The sequence below is a fragment of the Branchiostoma belcheri genome, unplaced genomic scaffold (assembly GCF_001625305.1).
Source record: "Branchiostoma belcheri isolate BF01 breed outbred unplaced genomic scaffold, Haploidv18h27 scaffold214, whole genome shotgun sequence".
Taxonomy (NCBI): domain Eukaryota; kingdom Metazoa; phylum Chordata; class Leptocardii; order Amphioxiformes; family Branchiostomatidae; genus Branchiostoma; species Branchiostoma belcheri.
This window is the reverse complement of record NW_017803647.1, coordinates 250,345-277,129: the sequence shown is the minus strand read 5'-3', so window position 1 is coordinate 277,129 and position 26,785 is coordinate 250,345. Positions and strand designations below refer to the sequence as shown.

At 42.4% G+C, this 26,785-nt stretch overlaps 1 protein-coding gene across 4 annotated transcripts in view; it reads left to right on the top strand.

The window, feature by feature from the left end:
- LOC109469993 (delta-like protein C) overlaps positions 1–26,785 on the top strand; it is a 62,262-nt gene that overhangs the window by 3,951 nt on the left and 31,526 nt on the right. The gene's annotated exons all lie outside the window — the stretch shown is intronic.

The window sequence follows — 26,785 nt, the reverse complement described above, 5'->3', positions numbered from 1 at the left end:
CCTGCAGTTCCATAACAAGCTACTAGGGGGTCGAATCCTACGTCACTTCTTCCTGAGCACAAGAGTTATCTACCATCCAAAATCTGATATATTAAGTTCACCTGCAGTACCATATCAAGCCGAAAGGGGGCAAAAAGCTAATCAAGATCTACCTATCTACCAAATGCCATGACAATCGTGCTACAATTTTAACTACACACAAACACACGCAAACAAAGAAACACACACACACACACATACACACACACACACACACACACACACACACACAAAGTTGCCCAAAACATAACCTTCCTGTCAATTTCGAAGGTAAAAAAACCTCTAACGTCAGAGTTAAAAGGTAGATGACCTGAGTATGGGTAAGCGAACGCGAAGAAAAATGAGGCGAGCTTGTATGGTCTGGGGCAGGCCTAGTACATGCACTGTTGCCGGAAACACATCTAATCTCGTGGCTTCCATTTGACTGAAGTGAGGGCTTTGCCAAAGTACCGGCCGCAGAGAGAAACAATACCGCGGTAAAACATCTACCCACTCCGGTCCCGCAGGACCCAACAACGTTAGACATCGATATCAGACTTAGGGAACGATACTGTCGGAAATTTATGATACCAATAAGACTTCTGTCAAATTCTACCTGTATCTTCAAGCTGGATAGTTTCTGTGCTCTAAGGGAAGAGTTTTCTTATCCCCCCATTGTCTTTGGAGATTATGTACCGTCTGTTGAGGAATATTAGATGGAATCGATAGATTTCCTGCAGGCATGTCGGAGCTACAGCCCCCAGAAGGAATGGACGTGTAATAAGACTATAGAGTGGATACTACATACGTGATATAGGGTCGTCTATCTTGTCTGCTGGGTCGACGGAGTGTGTCTCAGACATCTCAATCTGTCATTCCTGCCGCTACTTTCCGGCTTAGTTCGGCCCGGGGAACGCTGATGCTGGAGTCTCACCGCAAAGTGGGATCTTAAGCACCCATATCGTGGGGAGACGGGGAAACTTTTCAGGCTTATGTAGAGATCATGAGAGTGTTCTTTTAATGTCTTCTCCCTTCCATATGCATGTGTACTGTCTTTCTCCATAATACACAGTTAACACATTGACTATAATAATATAAAATACTTTTCTCAGAAACAAATGAAAAAAAATCGTCACCACAGCATGTCGTCCAAAGAAAAAAATATAAAAACCATTAGTTCCTCTGCAGTACTACAAGATGCTGCCAGAGGGCCAAAACTTAATCATTCTGAGGTCTTATCAAGACCAACACACAATCTAAATATAGAGAGAAACTTTCTTGGCGAAGGTAAAAAAAAAGAGTAAATGTTACAAGAAGTTTGGACTAACGCATGAGGTACCGTAGTTTAAACCTCCGGGAGTCGAACCGACCTTCCTTGAAGGACGACCCAATTTACGTTAACTGCCACGGCGATCATTACTCAGCGATGGGTAGCCGTGCACTTATAAATCTCAGAACGACGTTAGTGGAGTGTGTGTGTGTGTGGGGGGGGGATGAGTCTTAACAGTACTAAGTAGCCTAAACGTGTGAACGCTAACATAGGTCGGTGCTTAACAGCAAAACGCCGTACCAAGAAGCATTTTCGGTTTATCGTAGCCCTACAGACGTCAGGTGGTCTCAGGGTCGCTAATACGTTTGGAGTGGCTTGATTGTGTTTGTATCCACTCATTCACATACTTTCTTATCGTGCCATTCACAGAGGACGTTTTTTTCCCGCCATTTCTCAATACAAGCACCTGCCCCGCTTGAAAGCACCCAAATGTGTTTGAGTGTGAGAGGCAAGAACACTCCAGTTATGTAGGCATTCAGTGCTGTGTTTGCTGCGTTTAATGTAAAGAAAATTGCTGGGAAATCGCCAAGCAAGCAAGTCGTCTCCACTTGTCTCTGGCGAGGAATTTTGAGTGCCTCCGGAAAACTTCGATGCCAGCATTCACACCGCAAATGAGCCGTGGAAAAAGAAGAACTTTCGCCGGGAGATGAAACTCGAGATTCCAAATTACAGGGCACGCATACGTACGTACGGTGGGGGTTGAGAGAAATGCAGAACCACGAACATAATGGAACATGACGGCGAATAATGACTTCTGTAATGTCGAAGCTTTTAAGTGAAGGCGCGCGCCATAGAGCGTCATTATCCACTAGAAGAGTACTTTGTGCGGGGTAACCGGGAGTTATAGATCAAACTGAAGCCCGGGGAGAAGGATAGAGTAACCGGGAAGGAATGTTTCTCTCCCTCGGTAGAAAACAGAAGTATCACTATCATTCGTATCAACTGTATCGCGAAATCATTTTTGAATTCGATCTCGGAGAGACTTCTGGAAGCAACCATATGGGGAAGAAAACGTTCCACGATACGGTGCTGATTTTAGCTAGAAATGCGGTTAACTTGAGAAGATAGCGTGCTTTGTCGCTATTGGAAATTTAATCAGGAGTTGTGCACGTTTCTATCGCGGCAGTGACATTTATGCTGCCGCGAGGGAGCCCTGCAGTAACCGCGGGAAGGTCGAAAGTTACCCCGCCTACCGACCTGTTACTCCCGACGTTTGATTTTAAATGAGGTTAGAGGTTCTATAGGGTCATAGCTGCGGCCTAACCAGGGAAAAATTGGTATTTTTCACGGCAACTAGCCAGACCCACCTCATGATTTTTACATTCGCGAAGTGTCTTAAAGGTTATAGAAATCTCCGACTTTGAAATAACCCTGGGGGTACGAGACTTACACAAACATTTGGCGCGCTTGCTGGGTAGCTCCCGCGGGTAACAGCGCAGCGAGTTACCCAGAAAAGCCGTGAAAGGATAAAGCCCAGAACGAAATTGTGCGCCAGAAAATTACATTTGTGATGAATAGCTTGGCAGTGGCCCGTTACGTTCTGTGGGTATTGTTATGAAGGAGTTTTATATGTTTTGGGGGAGGATATATACGCAGGACGTTTTATTGCCACTATACACATTTGCTAACGGCGCGTGACCGGGCAATATACTACATGCAGACGACAGAATGGAGCTGCCCTTCCGAAAAGGAAGGGCGCTTCTAATACCAAAAGGTCTTTGCACGCCCAGATTCTTTTAATACAGCCAAATGATGTATATCCTGTCAGGTTCATCTGGACGTGGGCATGTCTCAACCGTAACTCTGACGTATGAAAATGGTGGTTTCTCTCAGAAGCGTTATTTTTCAGTCGACAGGCCGCCATCTTTAGCTCGTAAAACGTAGCTTGTGTGTAAATGAGATTAATGCATCTTTTTCTTTCTGACAGGGGCATCAAATCTTTCACTGTGATGTTCCCGCCACAGGGGTCGTTATGGGCGCCATAACTTTCCCATGAGGCCTTTCGGGGGGAAAATCTGTCCAAACTAAGATTATGTAGTGCAGAAAAAAACTCGCAGACTTGCTCGCTAACGCGATTTGTTATAGTGTACGAGTGGATTGATTTAGCATCTAATGACTTGAAATTACCTTTTGTGAAAGGCAATCTGGTCAAATTACGTCTCGATTGATGGTTTACCTGAAACTGGGCTGTGTGGAGATAATTGTTCAGGATGGGAAACGGGTGGATTTGGTGACCTTTTGCCCAGAGACACGCGCCCCCCCTCCCCCTTTGATAACGTTAGCGCTTTACGTATTGGCGTCTGTAAGCTAATACCAGACGCTCGCCGGTACACTATCTGATCAGAAGCACAAATAAAAGCCCAAAGTGCGTTCATATAAATCTGACATAAGGCCAAAAGGGATTGTTGCGACAAATTGTGTTCGCTCTAGGGCAATCTAACGGCAAGATTGCTCTGAGGGGAAATGCGATTTGGGGGAAACTGATTGTTAATTACGACTGACAAACTCGCTCCTAAATCAATTTAGTCGCGACGCCGAGCTCTCCCGTCTGAAACCAGGGATGTCAGAATTGTATTTTCCTTCAGTGCTGTATTGTCGTGCTGTTAGCATTCAGCACATACCCTTGTCTCCGGTGCTTCCTCCCTTTAAATTTCTATCTGTCAGACGCTCTGTCTTGTTCAGTGCAGCCCTGGGGCCATTTAAGGCCGTGTTTTACGATGTTTTTGCTGGCGTGGATTGACGTAAGAGTTTTCTGCACACCCTGCCAATACCATTGCCATGTCCCACAAGCAGGCATTACTTTTTCTTCAAACTACCTCCGTCTTCTACTTTATCTTTGAAAAAAAAAACAGAGCAGCTCTGCCCTTGGTGCTGAACTGCCTTCCGTTCGAGCGGCATTATGAACACCCAACATCAGCATGGAAACAGACGCTTTCAGTACGTACATATCAAGTCATAACAAACATGAAATAATATCATAAAATCTTCTCTTAAAAACAGAACAGCTCTGCCCTTGGTGCTGAACTGCCTTCCTTTAGGGTGGCATTCAGTACACGCGACGTCGCCAAAAAAAACAGACGTTTTCAGTAAATATCAAGTCATAAAAACATGAAATAAGATCACGTCATAAAAAACGATACTCCGTCTTCTACATTATCAAAAAAAACCCCAGCAAACTGCCCTTGGTGCTGAACCACCCTTCCTTTAGCTTTGCAACTGCATTTTGTACACGCGACGTCACTGCAGAAACAGACGTTTTTCAGTAAATATCAAGTCATAACAAACATGAAATAAGATCACGTCATAAAAACGATACCACCAGACACCTCATAAAGATAGGAATATCATAAACTTCCAAATTAGTTATACCAGCAGCAGAGATATTGAGATTATAAGCTCGATTTATTGCCAGATGTTTCGTAAAACTAATTTTCTTCGCGAGTATCTTCTCGTAAATTTGGTTTTAAAATCTCTGAGGAGAGTACTAGTACTGTTGGGAAAAGTCATGAGTAGGTAGGCGTCAGGAAGGGACTGTATTCTATGTAACATCATGTGCGATGTCTTACAGTTGAGGAAGTTAATGATACACCCATTTTATTTTCTTTGAAAATCTTTATAGACACAACAAAAGTAAAATGACTTTCGTGAGGTCTGTTACAACTATACATACAAACAAGTGAATACAAATGAATGAACCTACGTGCCAGTATATTATGTCAACATGTTGAGTTTGACATATCATTTATACTACTAAAGTTGAAACATTTATATTTTTGTATATTTACCTATTTGCACACAGTGAGGGCTATTTTCTTCTAGAATGTGTCAATGAATTTACCTATAGGATGGAATGTATGTGTGGAATGTGAGAATTAAGCGAAAAGAAAGTTGAACGATATATATATATGGGAGTGGGGCCCTGTGCAGCGCTGCGCTCGCTAGCCTCCTTTGCAGCCGGCGTTTTTTTTTTAGGGGGGGGGGGCTATTTGCAGGTTGCACGATTTTCAGGAATGGCATACTAGGATTGGCGGCCAGAGTTTCGAATGTTCGCGATCTACGTTTGATCAGAAAATCGTGCAACTTGCAAATAAGCCCCCTCACACACACACACAAAACACCGATCGCACCCAGAAAGCCTGCAAAAGAGGCTAGCGCTGGCTTTGTTTTCAATTTTGTTCCCTCTCTCTCGCAACTTCTCACCCCGGCCGTGTCGCACGGCCCCACGCACGTTCTGCCCCCGTCTCGCCCCTCCCTGACACCGCTGAACGCGACAGTTCGCCGAGGTTAGCCGGCTAAGCACGGAGAGATCACATAAGACAGATGTTTCAATTTCATCGCCCGCAAAAGACGGTGCGTCGCATAAAAGCCGGAGATTTGTCAAAGCTTGCAGCTGTTGCTGGGCTTTCGGAAGCGTGTCTGTAGTGACCGTAACACCGTACCGTGTGACAGTGACGTATTAGGCCAGCCACTCTGTTGGACCTTAGAACTTTCCAAAAAACACTGGCAACGTCGCTTTATGTGGCCATCAAATACAGCTTCGCATTGGAAAAACAATAAACACCAGACCGAAAACTCATTCGAGGGAAGCCAAAACGGCGACGTTTGATTTTCGAGAGAGTCCAGATCAATCGAATTATGACGATTTTTCTTTGAGCCGATACGTAAGTCATTTGTGGAGATACATTTGCTTTTTCTCAGTACCTCTGTGTGCCGGGACAGCCAGACAGTCAATACATTCGCGTCGATCTCAAAAGAAAACGTTTTTTGGTCCCAAGCCAAGGTTCCAAAGCACTGCGAGTTTGTACTCTTAAGCGCCGAAGTACACTCTCAGGGACTGTATGGGACCCTAAGCATTTAAAGATCTAACGTTATGCTCAACCCGTTTAAATGGGAAGCCTGCCTAATTATAATCTGCTGACTGCATGTCCCTACGCAATTATATAGGTACTTCATACATGAGAGCCCAAAGGCCTATATTTCACCATTAGTGAACTTCCGTTTTTTTTGTCAGCAAATGGAAGCGTGCGTTTTTCCCATATGGATTTGATTATCGTACCCATAGTTATCATGTGCGAAGTTTTTATTGCTGTAATTATCGTCACGTGCCTACAGATAGATTCTTTATGTCTCACGTTTGGGAGTAAGACTTATAATTATAAGGCACCGTCAGTGAGTGATTGTTTCATTTTTAGGCCATGTTGATTTGATTATATGGATGACATCCCTGTGAACCCCAAAATTTATGCGAGCGTGCGAATAAAAAAAGTTGCTTTCATTATGAAATCTACGTGGTTTTGAAGGTTGGATAAATGACACAGAGTATGGTTTCGCAAATGATCTAGTCTTCAAATTCAATTTTTTACATTTTCGTCTTTTTCGTTTGATTTTGGCATTCTACGACATTGGTATCGTTTTCTAATGTTTTTTTTTCAAATTACGGTATATACATGTATTTGCTCATTTTGCAACTGTTTTGTACGATTTACAGTATGGTTGATTTTTTTTTTGGAAACGGCCGAAAATATATTCATGTGCATATATTCATATAGTCATCAATATAATCAAATCATCTTAGCCTTTAATATGTATTCAGATTTCGAGTCCGTAGAATTCTGTACGTTTAATGTTACCATAGGTTGGAGGCAAAACTTCAATAACATTAATGTGTTGAGATTAATTTATCGTTGTACATTCACATGTGGCGTCGCATTGTTAAGAGGTTAGGCCAGTGGACACGGGATCGAGAGGTCACGGGTTCGATTCCTGGCAGCAGGCCTGATTTCTGACATCCTTGGCAAGGCGTTGTGGTCTTGGGATAGGCACTTTACACGACTTTCCTCACTTCACCCAGGTGTAAAATGCGTACCAAACTTCGGTTGCACAGGTAAACGCAGTCGAATGGGAGATAGGGATAGGCTCCACCTTCCAATACCGTGTCCTAGACACAGTGGAACAACCCTGGACCTCAGGCCTCAAAAAGGCTATGGAACTACCTTTACCTTTATCTACGCTACCTTTACATGCACTTTGCATTAACACAGTACATGTATATGAAAATCACTCAAGGGCAACTAAATCGTCTAGAACATGTCTTAGCTCCAAAAAGGAAGGGCTCTAGACACAGTGGATTAACAACCTACTGCCCCTACGGGCTCAAAAAGGCTATGGAACTACCTTTACCTTCATCTACCTATACATTCACTTGGCATGAACACAGAATATGAAAAATCACTCAAAGGCAAATAAATCGTCTAGAACACGTCTTACATGTAGCTCCCGCATTTCAAAGGCAAGTCTGCATCCTCACGAGTTGTTCCTGAGATCAGGTTTTTGATGAGAGGCTGCTGTATGGTGGGGCTAGACGCGTAGTTAATACCGCATATGCGGTTACGCTATAGCTACAGCCCTGCCTGGCGCATGTATTACCACAATTCTGCTCAATTAAGATAAGGATGTGTCAGACGGCGTTAAGGCGAGAGGCATGGATGTTGTTTATTGCCCTTATCACTCGTGAACACGTCTGGGAAGATTGATGGCTATTCAGTCTGTTGGGCGACGAGTGTTCGCAACGGCGTTTTGTCGTGCACTTGTCTATCTACACGTCCCCTACCCTGCATCTGCTTGGATAATTTCTGTCAATATGATGTTGCAAAGAATGTGAGGAAATGTGAGAAAGAAAGAAAGAAAGAAAGAAAGAAAGAAAGAAAGAAAGAAAGAAAAGAAGGAAGAAAGAGCAAAAAGATACGGAAATACTGTATGATGATTCTTAAAAATGTGCGGAAATGTAGAAGTAACGAAGGGAAAGGGAATGAGTATAGAATAGGGAAAGAGAATGAAAGTAAGAAACAAATATAGAAAGAAAAAAGATACCGAAATAGAAAATAGATGACTTTATTTCTCAAGAATGCAGGCTAATGTCTTACTGTACAGACGTAGATATGCCTCAGTCAGTCAGCACACGGAAAGTTCTGAAAGCCTTCCGAACATAACCATCCCCAGAAGGACGCTTTTATGTACATTAGTTCCCGCAGACTATACTATCTCTTTAAGTTTCCCCCTGCGTGTCTCTTGGGCCATAAAACTCGCCCCCGGAACGTGTCTGGGACCAGGCAGGCTTCAGATATGACTTGCCGCGGGCCGAGTCGTGAGTAATGCGGAGGATTTCCCTGTCAAAATCCGCCGCGAACATGAGGGAGTGTCGGGACGGGGGTAGAACTGCTTCCCTGCTCCGGGGCAAGCCTCGCGTGTCACACAAGTGATGTGTTGCCAACAGAACAAAGTTCTCCACCCGGAAATGGACTGTCTAATGACTTTTCATCGCGAGGAGAGATTTGGGATGGATGGCTACAGGAGATAGACAAGCGTCGAGCGAGTTCACGGGCGTTTTCTCCGTCAGACCAAACTTTAGTTTTAGGAAAGTTGACGGGTGATGGAATCTTCCCCCAGAAAAGGCGATGTTTTGGGGTTTTATCTGAAGATGTATTTTGATATTTTAGGGCTTAATTGCTATTCCGCAACTCACATAATTGTAAAGACACGTAGTATAGCATGAACATAGGTCTCCAGCATTTCTACACATCAACAATCGGCCTTACACTCACAGTACCATCAAAGACTAGGATAAACTCTCGTTCAAGGTCACGTGATTGTTTTTAGTCTCGCGAGAGCTGTGAATTTCCGTTATTTCCCTAAACGAATGTCGCCCACAGTTATTACCTCCGGGTAGGGATGTACATCCCGAGCGCGGAGGTTTTGTGAGGGAAGACGAAAATTGCGTTCGCACCCGTTTCTCGCGTTTGGGTGGACGGGTATGTCTGGGAGTTGGTATACGTTTTGGTGTTGGGCTGTAGATGGTGCACGTTGTTTTGGTTTTTTGGTATGTGTGTTTTAGTGCGTCAAAATGACGCGTTTAGACCGCCGATGGACACCCCTTTCAGTGTGAAAGTGGGCCTCAGCTTTTGACCTTTGCATGTATAAGGACGATTGTGGTCGCGACCACTGATCTGACCTTTCACACAGAGGGGTGTCAGCATTGTCGATAAATTCATTCCTTGAAACTGTTCAGATGTGAACCACATGTGCCATCAATCAACGTCTCATTATCGTGCCTGGTGGGACCCGCTGGGGGGATACTTTAGTACGCGTTCACAGGACACGTAATCGGCACTTCCTGGTTAGCCAATGGGTCAGGGGTCAACGTACTGTTGCGCAACCTTTGTGTTGGTTGTTTTCGGCGTATATTACGACTTCTAACTTACAAATACCGCGGATTCAGACCTTTACTTCCCCAATTTATACGAAGAATCGGCGGAAAATGGAGGAAGTGACAATAAGGATGACTTGCACATGCGGGGAGGTACTTCAGCAGGCCTTACTTACATGTTAGAAGGGTAACACGCGCACCGGACGATTGGCGGCTGGCGCCCGGAGCGGGTGTTTGTTTACATTATCGCTGGTCGCTGAGGGTCGGGCAGCCAGATTCGCCACGGGATGCCCCCTGTCCTTTCTATTTTGGGGCTCCAGTCGGCTAGGGGGATTAGTGATTTCACAGATCATTTAGCCAATTACAAACATTTCGAAACTTTTCGAAAAAATGGTATTCGCGCGAATTCACTAATTTAAAGAACAGTCCCAACATGCACCCAACATTCTGCAACACACATTTCAATACCCGGAGGTACAAAATCTACGATTTTCCTTGTTGTACTTTGAAGTGTTTTGTGGCCGCCGCTTAACCCAATCCAATCGCCATCTTCATGTCTCTTGGCGTAATAATTGAGATGTAAGCGCGCGTCTTCCTCGTTTGAATCAGATCTCCTTTTTTTCAGTACTAGTAAATCATGTATATGTTGTGACTGGTAATTCGATTTCCCGGGCACTAATAAAATAAGGCTGTAAACTAAAAGATAAAACGTCCGCTGGAAACATACTGTATGCCTGCACAAATTGGAATGAAGTGGTCTCCGATGTCCAGGGACATTTCTTCTAGGCATCAAACTTGCAGTCGCCGCACGTTCTTTTGAGCAGACGTGTCGGATTCTATAACTATCTGAAACTTTATTTGCAAAATCATGCCCGAAGGCCAATTGCTTTTACAATCAAGTATACTTGCAATACAGTAATAGAAGACAGGCAAAAACTAGTCTGAAAAAAACTTACTACTTCTACTACTACGCTAGCTATTATGGGGTTCGCTTCTTCTTTGAAGGCAGTGGATAATGAATAGTCCCACATTCTGCATAATTAGTGGGTTTTGTGATCTTAGTAGAAACGTAGTCTTTTGGTGATCTTCTAAATGACGAAAGGATGGAGAAATTGTGGTAACTGTGTAAAATAATCTGTTTCTGTCGGTCTCATAGTGAGGACACTGGCTAACAAAATGTGTTTCATTTTCCACTGCATTCATTGTACAATATTTACATAATCTCTCGTGCACAGGTAGTTCTCTCTCTCTCTCTCTCTCTCTCTCTCTCTCTCTCTCTCTCTCTCTCTCTCTCATATATATATATATTTGCATGCGGTCTTCTTCACTGATCGCAGGCACACGTAACGCCTAGCGTCTGGGCGGTCGATCGAAAGAATCAGTCACTCACTCACTGTGCCCCGGGTGTTAATCATCACTTCCTCTACATAACACTGTTTAAAAGCTTTTTTATGCCCCCGAAGATATCCATCACCCTTCCCCGCTCCCCGTGACACTTACAGAGACCCTGGGGCAACCCCTGGCCCCGGGGGAACAATTCCACCACACTCAGGCCCGCAGAGTTCACAGAGAAATATCGAATCAGGGAGTAAATTGAAAATTCCTGGGAGAGACGTCCTCGCTACACGGAGCTCGTGATTAGCGGCAAATAAGGCACTAACTCGGAGGGTAACTAGGGAAAGACATTCAAAACAGTTAGTGTCAAACGTACGTTATACACAAGGGAAAACATCAAAAGTCCCCAACTAGCACATAGCAAATTTCACCATCATTGCTTCAACCCTCATGGCACAGAAGCCAGAAATATACATTTTGAGTCAAAAATAGCAAAATACGCCAGAAAATCGCTCCTGAAATACCTCCTTATCTAGATTTGCTTGGAATATACATTTAACAACATGTGGTGCTTTTAGACAAAAGTGCATAATTTTAGCTAAGCCAATGGAGTAACGTAACAGCAACCAATTACAAAGTGACATTTATAGAAAAGAGACTTTATTTTTATAGTTTTTGGTGATTATCCCCTTCTTGTACATTGTACCATCACCCCTTTTGGCAACCCCGTCCAAGAATGTCCGTTGAGACGAATCCTTGGCTTACTAGTTCTAAAAACATAAGCCCTACAGCCTCAACAGAGTCCCTAAGCTACCGACAAGAGAGCCTTTATAACTACCTGATCCTGCTTATACGTACCCAACCCAAATTCCATAATTGGTCCCGAGTGGGCCTGACGGTTCAAGGCCAGACGGTTGGTGATGTCTGTTGATGATACCGATTGTGGTACGCTGTGTAGTTTCAAGGACAGTGCTTTTGTGGAGCAAGGTATAGCCTCCTAGATTATTAATAAAACAGGGTTGGGCCTAGGAAAACTAGTGTTGTGTTTCCCGTTTTGCGACCCTTTGTTGAAGGGGGGGGGGGTCGGCCGGTGGCAAGGGGCATAAAGATTTTCGATCCTCTTCAGTAACGCAACAGAGGAATCCAATCATACAAAACAGGGTCCGAAACATGTTTCCAGAGATATCTCGAAGTTCTTCAGCTAGAGTATGGTGTTTTCTTTGTATTTCTATCATGATTTGCCATGTATCTTATAGCAAAAGTTATCTCCATATCTAGTCCCGTAGATTTGCAGTAACTCATGAATATCTTCATAGTTCTTCATAGTACGTCGTCTTAAAATTGCATTGTGATGAGGACAATTTGATAACCACGTAGAGATAGTGCTGTGAACTTGGTACCAGATGGATCATCTCAAGTTTTTCTTTTTCATATAGTAACAAAACGATCTCCAAAAGTGTTCTAACGTTCATACACTAAAGACAGGCTATCTGACAATATATGTTGGGTACAGTTTTAAAAAATACCTTAATCAAGTAAGTTTTTTTTTTACTGCTTTTCTTTTGAAGATGTCCCCGCCCGACGTCTTGGGCGTGGACGCAGCATGAATTATCTATGAAGGCAATCTTCTTTAATGAAGTTCCATTGTGTTCACGTCTTCCGCGCCGCACGGAAAGACAGGGGCTATTGTTGTGGGCTGGTTTTGTGAGATCATGGAGGCACAATACGACTGTCACGGTTGGGATTTTTGTTGTGAACAAATTTAAACCATCTCCACAACAAACAACAATACTGTTGTTGTGGAGACTATGTAAACTAGAAAGACAGACATTAGCTCCAGAGCAAATGCAGCATATTTCACTCATCCACCCTCCTCGTTCCAGAATGGACTGTTCCATATCAACCTTTTCCATGTAGTGCTCTCCAGTATGAAGTGTTTTGATACCCCCATGTAGTCCCCAATACCCCATACAGCGCTTTTTATAGTAACAATTGTTCTCGAAACCCCCATACAGTGTTTTAGTAGGAACATTGTCGAAACCCCCATACAGTGCTTTCAAGGATCACCCCGTCAATAGTACAAATTTTCACACTTTAGACAGGATCCACACTACCCTGTATCTGCTTGGAGAAACCGATGGTGTGGACTGAAAAAAATTACACTACATTTCATCCATACCTTTGGCATGGTGTGAAATATAAAAATAAAACTGGGTATGATGGCACGGTGTCGTCATAACAAGTTTTACTGTTCTGTTGTCTGTTTTTTTTTTATTACTTGTGTGACAATTAGGCGGTTTGATGTGCCCTTCTGGAATCAGCTTTGACGTACGGAACTGGACTACGTACAGGGCACACGACGATTATTTCTGATGAGTAACTCAAAATAAAGAAACCCAAGTTCTTTGTTCCAAAAGATCTATTGCAGACTTTATTGATTAATTGTCTGTACATGAAGCAGATACAGCCAAGAATGGAGGTATTCAAAAACTCGTGTTTCCCAAGAACTATCCTAGACTAGAACTTGTTGCCACCAAGCACAGTTGGGGCATCATCACTAGCAAGCTTTAAACAACTCATGCAATAAAATGTGCAAAGATTGAATGTAACAAGTCGTTCGGTGTGATAAAGCTAGCTGCCGCCGCGTCGTGTGCCTGCGAAGCTGGTGTGTTACGTCGAAGGGCGGTTATACCGGCTATACTGATACAGATAGGTGAAACTGCCGATGACGGCCACGTTTCTCCAAAATCTCCCATGCTAGTCACATGCACCCCAAGGAAACGTACAAGGAATCGGAGTTTCTGAAAAGTAACTTTGAAGATAAACCTTGCAAGCCAAATCCAGAAGATCTTTTCTTGAGGTAAGCGTCCAGTCTTCAATAATGCCTTTATTTCCTATCCATTCATGCAACCGGCCAACTATCCATCCTGATATCCCTACCCATCTATCTCTATACAACTATCTCTGTAACCACTTGGTACTGATCTTCCTAGCCGGCTATCGTATCATCTGTCTATCTATCCGTCCCTCTCCATCCATCTATCTATTTGTGACTCTTTGTGTCCGTCAAGTCAATCTGTATCGGCAGGTCGTTGCCACGCAATAATAGAACCCAGAAACTAGGACGAGCTTCGACCTAGAGGTCAACAAAAAGCAGCGGTGACTCAGAATGAATCGAAAATCTCTTAGCTTAAAGTCACCATAAGAGATACCAGGGCGGTTAAACTGGATTTTCAAAGTCAATTTTCCGTTCTGTTTTGTTTTGTTTTACATAGTAAGTTGAATCAACGCCGTTTCATCCGTGAGGTACATATATGATGTTGAGGTAAAACTGAGAGAAAACCGTTACTTTTTTTTCGTATCGTAGGCTGGTTCTAGTTACTTTATTGGTGGCTTCTTGCAGGAAGGGATTAACCAAAAATTAACCCTGTCTTGTGGCTATTTCAAAACGCTTAAAGAACGAAATGATGACGAAAATTTGATAAAATAGACAGCTTTTCTTTCGTAACGTAGGCTGGTTATGGCTATAGCTATTTATTGGTGGTACCAAAAATTAAAGGGACTCATCACGCGTACTTATTTGTTTTGCGGCTTTTTAATCGCTTCAAGAATGAGATGATGACGAAACTGTGGTAAAAAAAATTGCAGCACATGTTAATATCAGACAGATTACTTCAACCACAATATTTCTTGTTCCGCCGCCTTAAAATTGCTTCGTGTGTCTTTAAGTTCTAATCAACCTGTAGATCTCGCCAGTACACCTCCATGAAGGTGACCCTCGGTCGGTGGAGAGCCTCGTCAATATTTCATAACGGAGCTCCTCTCGCGAATCAGTTCGGATTAGATCGAAGAAAAGGGGGAACAAATCCCGCCACAAATACCGGCCCAATTGGCGCGGTGTGCCGGGTGTGATGAGGTTAGTGCGGGCAGGGCGCCGGTGAATGAGTCGCTGGAGGCGCGGCATTGTTCGGCGACTTGATCTACTCACCGGGTTAAAGGAACGTTGTCGGTCCGGGCGCGATGAAAATTACGACGGGGTTTGCATGTCTTAGGCCATGTTGATTTGATTATATGGATGACATCCACGCGCGCAGGAATTTTCGGCCGTTTCCAATAAAAAAAAGTTTTCAACCATGCTGTGAATTGTACAAAACAGTTGGAAAAATGAGCAAATATATACCGTAAGTTGCAAAAACGTATATTTCAAAACGATACCAATGTCGTAGAATGCCAAAATCAGACGAAAAAGTCGAAAATGTAAAGAAATGAATTTGAAGAGTAGATTATTAGCCATAAGATATTCTGTGTCATTTGTCCAACCTCCAAAACCACGTAGATTTCATAATGAAACCAATTTTTTTCGCAAAACTTTTTTTTATTCTCACGCTCGCATCAGTTTGTGGGTTCCCAGAGGATGTCATCCATATAATCAAATAAACATGGCCTTATCAACACACTTTAAACAAGGTGTACAGAATAATAACAAACGTGGTATTGTACAACATAAGAAGATGAGTCCAGCCATTGGCGCTAATGTTACAGTATTTACGTGTCTTTGATGCATTAAATGAAAGCGGTCTTATGTGCATTATTGGTGTCAATTTGTTTTTGTGCATATAAATGGACGTTTAACCGAGCGGAGGTCCACGAGTGCTTCTAAAGACATTTTCATCCATTCGTAAACTTTTTAATTAATTTTCCGTCTCCGTACATCAATCACTTGCGGCGTGGCTGACAGCTCCTCAGTCGCGGCACGGATTTTCAGATCAGAGAAGTCCGCCTCCCCATGTCGGGGACGATTATTGGCATTAACACGGCTCTCAGCACCAAGGACATCGCCTGCATAACAGAACCTAACAACTACAGCGGAACACTTCCAGTACAAAACACTGTTATTATGTCATATCATAACTATGTAAACTAGAAAGGCAGGCATTTGTCTTTGAGCAAATGCAACATTTTTCACTACACCTCCCTCCTCATTCCAAAACATTCCTCATCAACCTTTTTCCTTATAGTGCTCTCCGGTATTAAGTGTTTCAATACCCCCATGTAGTCCCGAATACCCACAAAGTGCGTTTTAGTAACAATTCTTGAAACCCCCATACAGTCATTCTCGAAACTCCCATACAGTGCTTCCAACGATCACCCCGTCAATTGTACAAATTTTCGCACTTTTGACACGATCCGTGCTACCCTGTATCTGCTTGGAGAACCTATGGTGTGGATGTAAGTATTTAAAAATATATTTCATTCATACCTATGATATGGTGTGAAATATAACACTATTATTGGCATTAACACGGCTGTCCAATGTGATTCAGCACCAAGGACATCGCCTGCATAACATAGCAAGCACAGCGGAACACTTCCAGTACAAAACACTGTCATTATCCTGCAACAAATCTGTGATGAATATGGTAACGTACGCCGGCCGGGCTTTCGGATTTGATTCGTCTTTCTTAACCGTGGCGTCGGGTGGTGTAGTGGTTAGAGCAATTGACTGTGAACCGGGAGACCCGGGTTCGATTCCGAGTCGTACCCGGGACATGTCTGGACATGCGCCCCGACGTTGTGCCTTTGGGAAAGGCACTTTACACGACTTTCTCACTCCACCCAGGTGTGAATGGGTACGTAACTTCGGTTGGGGAAAGTCGTATTGAGGTCACCTTGTGGCGCCGAATGGCAGCCGCACAGACCCTTGCGACAGTTCCACAAAAATAATTGTGGAACAAATATGTGTATCATTTGTATTGTTTGATTGTTGTAATTGTTGTGATTTGCATGCATTGATTATTATGTGATACCCAGCATCAATTCAGCCGTATAAAGGCTGCGACTGCACGGGTACTGTTTGGACAATAAAAACCATTAAAGAAAATGGCTGGAAACACCGCAGGGATTTGACAAAACATCCGTATTTTTTACGCTCCGAGAGATATTAAAATTGCCCTGTTTCTCTCTCAACGGTCCAGCTATCGTGGCCGATAGACCGTTTCTCTTTCTCAAGATTTGAGGCAATGCCAGAAGGCCAGTCTGTACACCCAAACACGTTGTCATCCAGTTTTTTTTCGGTGGAAGTCGTGCTATGAATGAATGAATGAATGAAAGAATAAAAGAATGAATGAACGAACGAACGAACGAGCGAATGAGCGAATGAATAATTAACGAATATTATTACTTGCTTAAACGGTACCGGCAAAACTTTGCAATGCTGTTTATCAGTGCGAGTTCTGCTGTGTGTGAGTGAGTGAGTGAGTGAGTGAGTGAGTGAGTGAGTGAGTGAGTGAGTGAGTGAGTGAGTGAATGAATGAATGGATGGATGAATGAAGAACGATAATGAATAAATGAATTATTTAATATCAAATGAGTTGAACTTCAATCCTCACGCGCACGCATGAAGACTAGATGCGTCAAAACAATTCCAAAACTCATCTTTAACTTTTTCTAATGTAATATATATATATATATATATGGCAAAGATACAGCACTTGATAGTATATGATATATATAATGACGATACAGTTACGTCAAGAGTATGTCTTTGACACATATTCCAGATTCTCACCGGTCCCCGAACATCGTAAGAACATCTATCAAAGGCTACAGTAGGATATCATCTTTATAGTGTGCACCGGTCGCTGGCCTAAAATTGGCTCACAATCTAACAATCGAATTTCCCGGAATCAAATAGAACGTCGAGTCACATGCGGCTGTTTTTATTACCGGGTTTAAGCAAGATAGGTATAACTGCACATGGGTATACATAGATAGTCCGGAATGATGTTAAAATATTGCGGTACGTCCCAATATCACATGTTCTCTTTTCACTAAGGTTCATAACGTTGAATAAAGAAGAATAATTCAAAACTTGGTCACGTATCTGTTTGGGAATTGATTGTAACTATTATAAAAGACCCCTCAAAAACAATATTTCTACAAAGATCACAAAACTCACTTATCATTAAAAGCGTAGGATTATTTTCATTTAGCCACTGCCTCCAAAAAAAGTCAAACCGTCCTGTAATATACGTAGGAATATCATATAAGTTTATAGACTAAACACTTTTTACTTTGTGTCTTATAATTATGATTGCGTGTTTCCTTGCAATTAGCCTTCGAGCATGAGTTTCAATAAAGTTTGCATTATTAGATGCAGGCTACGTTTGAAACAACTATAATGCCCCCCTCCCCCACACCCAGGCTGGAATATCTAGGATAAAACTGATGCTTCCAATATTTTCAGGATATATTTTCTAAATCCCACCCACGTGCTTGCTGAAGCGGATGATACGCCACAATTCTCTATGGGATAACCCTCAATTTCTTTTTCGTAACACCTCAATATATCGTGGCTGATCCGAGTCGTTTTGCACCGCTGACCGGTTGCGTATTGCTGTGGTCTACCGGGGTTGGTAGTGAGGATGGAAGTTGAAAATATTTTTCAGAAATTGAATATTGACTAACTCTTAAGTAGTTATTGAAATCTTGATTTTTTTTCTTACAACTGAACAACTCCAGTATTTGTCAAGACACGAGCACTCTAAAGCCTCTGTGGCGCCGCGTAATGTAGATGACACACGTGACTCGGTGGGCAGTAGGTCAAAGGTTGCAGAAAGTCTGTGGCGTCCCCCGTCTTTATTGAGGTATGCTTGCAATGCTCCGAGGTAGATTACCTCTTCAATACCTCGTGCAAAACTGGTCCAAGATTCTTACTTTGTCCAAAGAGTGCCCAGATTTAAGCTTTTTAAGTTTTCTATTTTTAGTTACACATCTAGTTATTACTCGAAATAATATGTTTTCAGAGAAAGATAAGCTTCTGCGCCGGTACAAAAATAACCCATTTTAAAGAGCTTATTACACCGGGATATAACAGCTACAGTTTCTATCTTTGCCTCTGCAAATGATTACGTAGGCGTTTACAAATCTCAGGGCTTGATTTATCTACCACTAAGGCTTTTACGGGACCTACTTACAGCGCAGAAAACCGGAGCCGTTTATCGACTTTCCGCCGGGCGATATTGGCTTTTATATTACAGCAAAGACTGCGGCGGTGCGAGGTTGTTTAACACTCTAAGGTTTCTCTCTCTACCACAGCGTAGGCCATTACGGTTCGGCCGGGTCACAGATACAAAGCACTAGGGTTACGTTATTGGTGAAGAATATGTCTTCTGTATGAAACAGTATGCAACGATTTTATGAAAGAAACAACGGCGTGCACTTTCTTTCCACTCTGTGCTGAGCATAGGGGTGGTGCACATCTCCATTTCTGTAGCCCTTGAGCCACACAGTTGTGCAGGCGCTAGAGCAGGGGGGTAGTGTTTTTGACCTTCCCATACTCTTTCTCATAGATGCTTAGTGCTAAGGCTAAGCAGAGAAAGCAGGAGGTAGCATTTTCAAAGTTTTTGGTATGACCCGGCCGGAGTTTGAACTCACGACCTCCCGGTTACAAAGCAAGTACTCTACCCGATTCAGCTATTGCACCGGGACACCGGTGTATATGCGTAAAATTATATGCGTAAATGTTCCGTTTCTTCCATTGCGTGTACCTTTAGGCTTTAATCATGCTTTATGTTGTGCTTGAAGATACGATGTCGGGCAGTGGTTGTTCTGTCCAGTCGTAGCTATGGGCCATACTACCAGCTTAAATACACTCAGAACTTGCCCGCTGTGGCCGATGCCCCCGGCTTACGCACTTAGACATTACACACATCCTCGAGCGCTTGTAGCTTCCTCACGTCTGCATCTCGCCCTTGCCCCTCGTGCTTACCCGTGTAGATGATGCGTTATCCCAACTCCGCGGACACCTTTTGCTCCGAGCGACATTTCCTGCGCTCCGCGGACGTATGGACGAAGTCTTTCCCTCCACCGCGCGCGACCGCAATCAACAACCCGGCACCTCTCATGTGCTCTTACCGCCGACCGTACGGAGGATTACCGTAATAGCCATGTGCAGTTTCACTGCCAAAAAAGCGATGGTCGCTTGTAGGCACCTCGTGACATATGTTCTAACAGACTCCAGTTCTCTCCTCTCTCTCCCGAACCTCGATCGGGATAACTAATGGCAGTGACATTGGTCTGGCGGAGATAGATAGCTGTGCAACTAGACGACATACTTTAGGCTTTGATCGAACATTTCGGCAATACCGTTTGTGGAAGGCGAAGGACGTATGCAGGCCTCGAAATTAACTTTTCTTCCTATTGTGCCAGCACTGTCCCAGAAACAAATTTCAATTGTCCCGAAGTGAGGATGAATTGTCCCAACCTGTTTTTTGGGAAATATTGTATGACAAATTGAAGTCAACTTTATTTTGCTTATGTTCACTCCCAGGCCCACTATAGTTACAGAGTAGACAGGAAATTCGGGGGGATTATCCAAAAGCCGGGACGTGTGCATGTAAGATGTATAAAGAATGGATTTTGTGCAGTGAAACCAAGCAAGAAAGATTGCTACCCAAAAAGTCTCATGCTAGAACTTATGAATGTGATCCGACATACATTCATTGAATTACTGCGCTGTAGAGCGGAGTATTTCTTTCGTTTTGTACTCCGTAGCTATCTCTTAATGTAAAAGCAATTTCATCGGTGGCAAGGAGAGTCTACTGGCCGCCTGTAACCAGCTATAGCCACCATGGTCTTGAAGATTTAGCTAACTCCTACATTTACCAATTTGGTGTTACTAACGTTTCAGAATAAAAAAGAAATATGTACAAGTAACGTTACTGTCTCTTCGTTTTATGCGAGATTTGATGCTATACTGAATAGGCTATACGTACAGAAGCATGCGCAAAGAGTAGAAAACATTGCCTGCTCTATGTGTAAGTTTGATGTAAGAATTGCGAGCATAGTTATCATGCATTACCTGCTCCGCCACGCAAACGACGGACGTGTGGTACCGCGTTGTGACGCGCACGACCGTTTAACGGTTTATTTTCAAACCCAAACATCTCGAAGATGGAACCACGGGAAGGGCAGCGGTAGGTTAATGGATGGGGTGTCCCCATAGTCCTACATTACAGGTTAGCGCCGCCTGGGGTTAATTGTTCTTACTACTCTCTCATGGTTGGGAAGAGGGTGGAAAATTTGGAACTGATAGCAAGATAATGGAGCAGAAATGGTCCGAGCAGTGGGGAAAATCGACCCGACTATATTATGCTATTTACAAGGTTGAAAACAGTTTGGAAGCCTTAGAGAAGTACTCCCTTTCGGCAGGTGGCTGTCGTCCCAGCTTGGGTCTTTTGTGAGAGATTTAAATTAGTCAGAAATCACTGGAGTCACTCGTCATTTTTGGAGACGGTTAAGTGCTTAATGACTTTGCTGCACCATGCAATAGATCCATTACACGGAAGCATATCTTTAAGCGCACTTGAGTCAAAAAGGGGACCTTTACGTATTATTTAAGAGTGCTTAAAGAACGGATTTTGTACGGTGAGAGATAATGTTGAGTTGGTACTTTTCGATGACTCGAGCAAGACTTGAAACCATGTAGTAAAGATTGACTTCAAATAAACAAACGACCTTACCGACAGCATTCGGCCAATCAGAAGTTTCCGTGACGTCATGTATTAGTAGTTACGTCACAGACCTACGCTGTACCTGATCCAGAAATTGAAAAAAAAAAAACAAAAAAAAAACCAAATTATTATGAAATAAAGACTAAACTTAAACTGCCAACACTGGAATGAATTGAAACTTACCTAAATGTTGATGATAATAATGACTTGTACCAACACAGATGAACTTTCATGCTAAAAAAACAAAGTACCTGCTTATTGCTTTCTTGAACTTTTGGAATACCCAGGAAAATATCAAAACCCTGCTTTTGATTCCGTCTGTATTCCACTCACGCGTTTATTTCCCCCGAGCGAAAACAATCATTCGAGTGTTAACTCATCAAACTCACATGGCTCCGAATCATCATTCCGGGGATGCAAAAATGTCGTTATGCCCAGGAGAAATCGATCATCTGCGGGAAGGTTTCCCCGAAATTGATGAGCTTACTATTTCCGCAGCTCCATGAAAAGAAATATACTCATCCACCCGTGGGTCTGCCAAAGCGAAATGAAAGAAAAAAAGGGATTTCTCATTGATCCAGGGGACTATAAAACCGCTCTGCATGGGGAACTCGTAACATTGGCCGCGTCTGGAGAATGGGGAATAGGCACGGGCTTAGAAAAAGGTCAGCAGTGGTGGGCGTGTTTCTAATTGTAGCCTGTATCTTGGAGAAGGTGTGCATGTCATGTGGCACATGGAACGTACATATCCACTTTGTGATGAATATCATCACGTTCAACGGTTGGTTTCTTCCGTGGTTGGGTGTTGTTTTTCATGCATGATATAAGTAGAAGGGGATTGCAAAAGATTTAGCTATTTCATGGAGGTCTGATATGTCTGAATTCTAGTTTGTTTCTAATTCTAGTTTGAATTTATTTTTTTCTAGTTTGAAAAGCATTTCTTCTTCGTGAAGATCACGGAGTAGCTCTGGTTGTAAAGGTGGGGTTGCACTGATTGGCTTGTACCAAAGATGTAAAGGCCAAACTCTCAAACGTTTCACTCTAGCGTACACAATATCTACACCATGGGTTTTCATGGGTACGAATCATACTAACGCATGTATTGAGAGCTATCCATACATATTATATACATGCTTACATGTACATACACGCTGTAGGTTTGCCACCAAGGACCACTTGCAGTTTAACAGGGTTCGAAATATTGGGTGCATATGCACCTTAGTGCACGTAAAATTTGAGCTGTGCATGTCTACGTGCACCTAATCTGCACTGGTCCATGTACTGGATAATATCATCGTATATGCAAGTTAGTGTAGGTAAACTTTGAGCTGTGCAGGTATTTCTGATATCTACGAGTATCCGCACTGGGCCATGTACTGCGCTCATATACAGTAGGTGTATATGGATTTTTATTTGCTGCATTTACTGTTACCACCTATACAGTGTTAAAGAAATAATGGCAATGGTTTCTGAACAGTTTTTAGCACGATCTACTAGTACACTTCTCAAAGTCTGAGTGGTGCAGGTAAAATGTATCTGGTGCAGGTAGCTTTCAATGTTACCTACACCAGTGCAGGTATGCAGAAGAAAAGTATTTTGATCCCTGAGTTTGAAACTACCTGCTCACGTGCACGCAAACTGGTTGCCATACTTGTCTTCCCCGTTGACGACAGCGGTTCTAACATGGATCGTAATGCCGTGATTTGTAGTCATGAAGACCATCAGAACCTAATACAGACAACAAATGAGGTTAACGGTCGCCCAAATCCCGTAGCGACTGCATGTTTAATGGGTCTTAGTACTGTAACGATAAGCAGGTTATATGGCTCCGTCGCACTGAGGCTAACGTTCCGTGACTACATCATAATGTACAGTACATGATACGGCTTGTAACTGATTGGACTGCGCCGCTTTAACAACGGAACTGCTGTAAAACTAAAGAGGATGTGCGCGTTTTACACGCCGTCCAATTTTCCGCATGTCGTTTGAACACGGAGCCGAATGGGACCATAACTGCCGGTCAGAACGACATATGCTAGCGGTCAGGAGTCAGTTGTTGTTTCCCCCCTTTTTATGGACCAGATTTAACGTCGTAGGTTTCGATGAGCTTTTAAATATTCACTAAGCTGGAGAGCGGAAGTGTGATAGCCGGTCTATTTGAGAGCTTTCGCACTAAAGGGACACTCGGGCTTTAATAAAGGCATTCAGTGCAGTTTTTAGGGCTTGGAAACCAGATGTTTCAAAGTCAATATTGTCGATTATCGAAATACTAAGTTGAAACAACATTGTCCCAATGTATATAGACATTCATGGAGCGAAAATCCCAAAAATCCTGACGAAAAACGGCTACTGGGAGGACCTGGATTGATCTTTAGGGTACCACCCAGAAAATAAAGGACTAATCTTGGGGCTTGTTTCTGCAGTTTTATAGGCCTAACGTATGGAATACTGATTCAAGTGTAACAATATCATACCGATTGCCTTATTCAGAATATTTCCAGTTTTGCCGCCCTGAAATTGCATTGGATGCCTTTAATTTGGCCTCGAGGTGCGATAATATTAGGAAAGCACTGCCGCTAGATCTTCCACCAAAGTCTACAGTACGGTCATTATGCAACATGGCTATTATAAAAGCACACTTTATCAACGATACGACTGCCCAAGGTCTTTTCCTATAGAAACTCAGTGTGTTTAGCGAGAATTGTTATTGCCATTTTAACGACCTGGTATAGGACATACAATACGAACAATGGGCCTAGCTAGTTGAACGGTTTATTGCAGGCAATATGATCATTGTATGATGTCATCGCAATCTAATTTGTAACGGCACTGGGTAAAACGATATGATAATCAATATCGTATATAAATTGATGAATTACGGTACATAGAAAATGATTGCGAGACCTAATTACAAAAGTTATGTCATGCAACCAAGTTATGTCACAGCCTTAGAGTGGTCTACGAAACTGGCGTTCCGGTTCCATGCGTTTATGCTTACTTGGATGTCATACCAACAATTACTCAAATGTGTTATAGTATATTTTCTCATCATAATAGTTATCTATATTCTCCCTATAATATGTATTTCGTATTTTACAGGGGAGACAATAAGCATTGGTAACTCAATCACCTGTTTTGTTTCCCCCTCCATTTTGTAAACGGAGAAGTATAAAGAAACAGAGCAAAAATACATCGACCACCATTCGGCGATGATTTAAAATCCAACAGTTAGGGGTTATTGACCCGCCCCGAGGTGAATATGGTGTGATAAAGCCTTGTCAGTTGCTATAACCACCGAATAAAGCCACCGAGTGAGCGCAGCACTAAGATAAAGTTTAAGACCTGGATATTTTTTCATCTTCTTAAGCTTAAGACTGATTGCCAGGGTAAGGTTATTAGTGTGTGATTCTTAAGGAAGTTGGAATTATCTTGTCAATACTGCTGCTACTGATAAACTGATTGAGGATCTCCTTAGAGGATCTACACTCGCCAAGTGTCTATTATCAGTTAGGGAAGATGAGCCTGTTAGGTGTGATAAGATTTTATTGTCAATAAGAAACCATGCATCGTATGTTGCTATAGTAACGGTACTCATGAATTCTTAGCTTTAGTGTGTTTTGATTTCTTTATTTGGGCATTTTTAACTGTTGTTTCAGAACATGTCCTTTATTGATATTCATTCATTCATTTATTCATTTTTATTTATTCTTTACTTCAGGTATTCCACATTTTGATCGATTAAATGGGTAGAATTCTTACAATAGGGGGATACCTATATTATAATTGGTAACCACTTCATAACTGTTTTATTTTGGTTGTCGACGCTTATAGCATTGTTATACGGATTATGATTATATTGGAGGCATGTTGCACCATTTGGCGTTTGAAAATGCAAAGTTATGTCTCCAAATACCGCAAAGAAATCTCATTTATTAAGAGTAAGATATTTAGTGTAATATTACAGCAACGAAGTGTGTTGAACATATAGCTGGTATAGACGGAACCAATTTTGTGTGGCTACAAATAGCCCTCCTTCAATAGACATGGGGAAGATTTGTAAGATAATGTTCCGATTCTCGGTAATAAGTTTGCCGGGTATAGCCGTAAAATTACCACAGAATGTGCCATTAAGTTGCAAGCAATTGCAAGTACTTCGTATACTTGTAGTTATAGGTACATTTCGTTCGGGAAGGAATGAATGGTCTGTATTACATTGTTGAAAGCATAATAGGTTGTAAGAGAAATTAGACATGTAAGCTCATAGATGTAGCAGTCGTGTGGTGTTCGCTAGTTAAACTTAAAGAAAGTCCCAACAATACAAAAAGTTGACAAAAAAAACACATTAATGTTATAGCTATATAGTCTACATGGTATTTCACAATAAGCGCACAGTATAATTGGTACAGTTTAGGGACATTTGCTATCCAGAATGGCGATGCTTGCTAAGTGTTGGAATTGGAAAGAATAAAAGCATCCTTTTTACAGTAAAGGAAAGGTACTAGAGGAACTTTCCAGATGAAAATGGATAGAAGGAGCAGACATCGTTTTAGACATTTTACCGAAGACGAAAAAAATGTCAGTGATACACGTATTATGTGGGAAAATTGTTCTTTGAAAAAGTGGATTCTTTTTTTATTTCTGAGCCTCTGCGAACTGTTGAGAAGAGACCTAGTGTTCATTTTGCTGAACTGGTGAATGACACTAGACTTAAGGAAGTGTATGCCTGGCACTGGAAGATAACGTTCTCTCTCTTTATGTATATCCTTTGAATGTTGTGAATGAAGTAAATCTTGTCATGATCTTATCACAAAGTGTCACATATAGCTCTACTTGCAGAAGGGGCCATGGGGTGTTTTAAAAGAGTTGTACGTGTATGTCCTCTTGCAAGGATTTTATAAAAGGCATCCAAAGTAATTTCAGGGCGGCAAAACTGTATTTTCAGTCAATTTTCTGGTCATTCTTTTAAGGTAGTAAGTTGAATGAATCTTATCCCATAGGAAACTGATATCTGTGACTGTGAGACAAAAATTCGATGTCGCCGACAAAAAACAGTAGTTGTTGCTGGTTTTAGCTTTTAAATTGCGATACCCCCCCCCCCCCAAAAAAAAAAAAGTTACGTGCGTGATATGATGAGAAAAATGTGGTCAAAAATGGCAGTTAATTTTTTTGTTATATCAGACAGATTTCCTCATCCAAAATATTTCATTCTGTTTTGCCGCCCTGAAATTGGATGGAAGATGCCTTTACTGTGTCTGTTGGCTGAACTTAGATTCGCAGAGACTATCCAGAACCGTGCCCCAACCCATCCAGGCATGGAACTAGACAGGCACTGTTCTGGATACAATAGAGGCCTTAGCCTAGGCACTGCAATATTGTGTTGGAAAA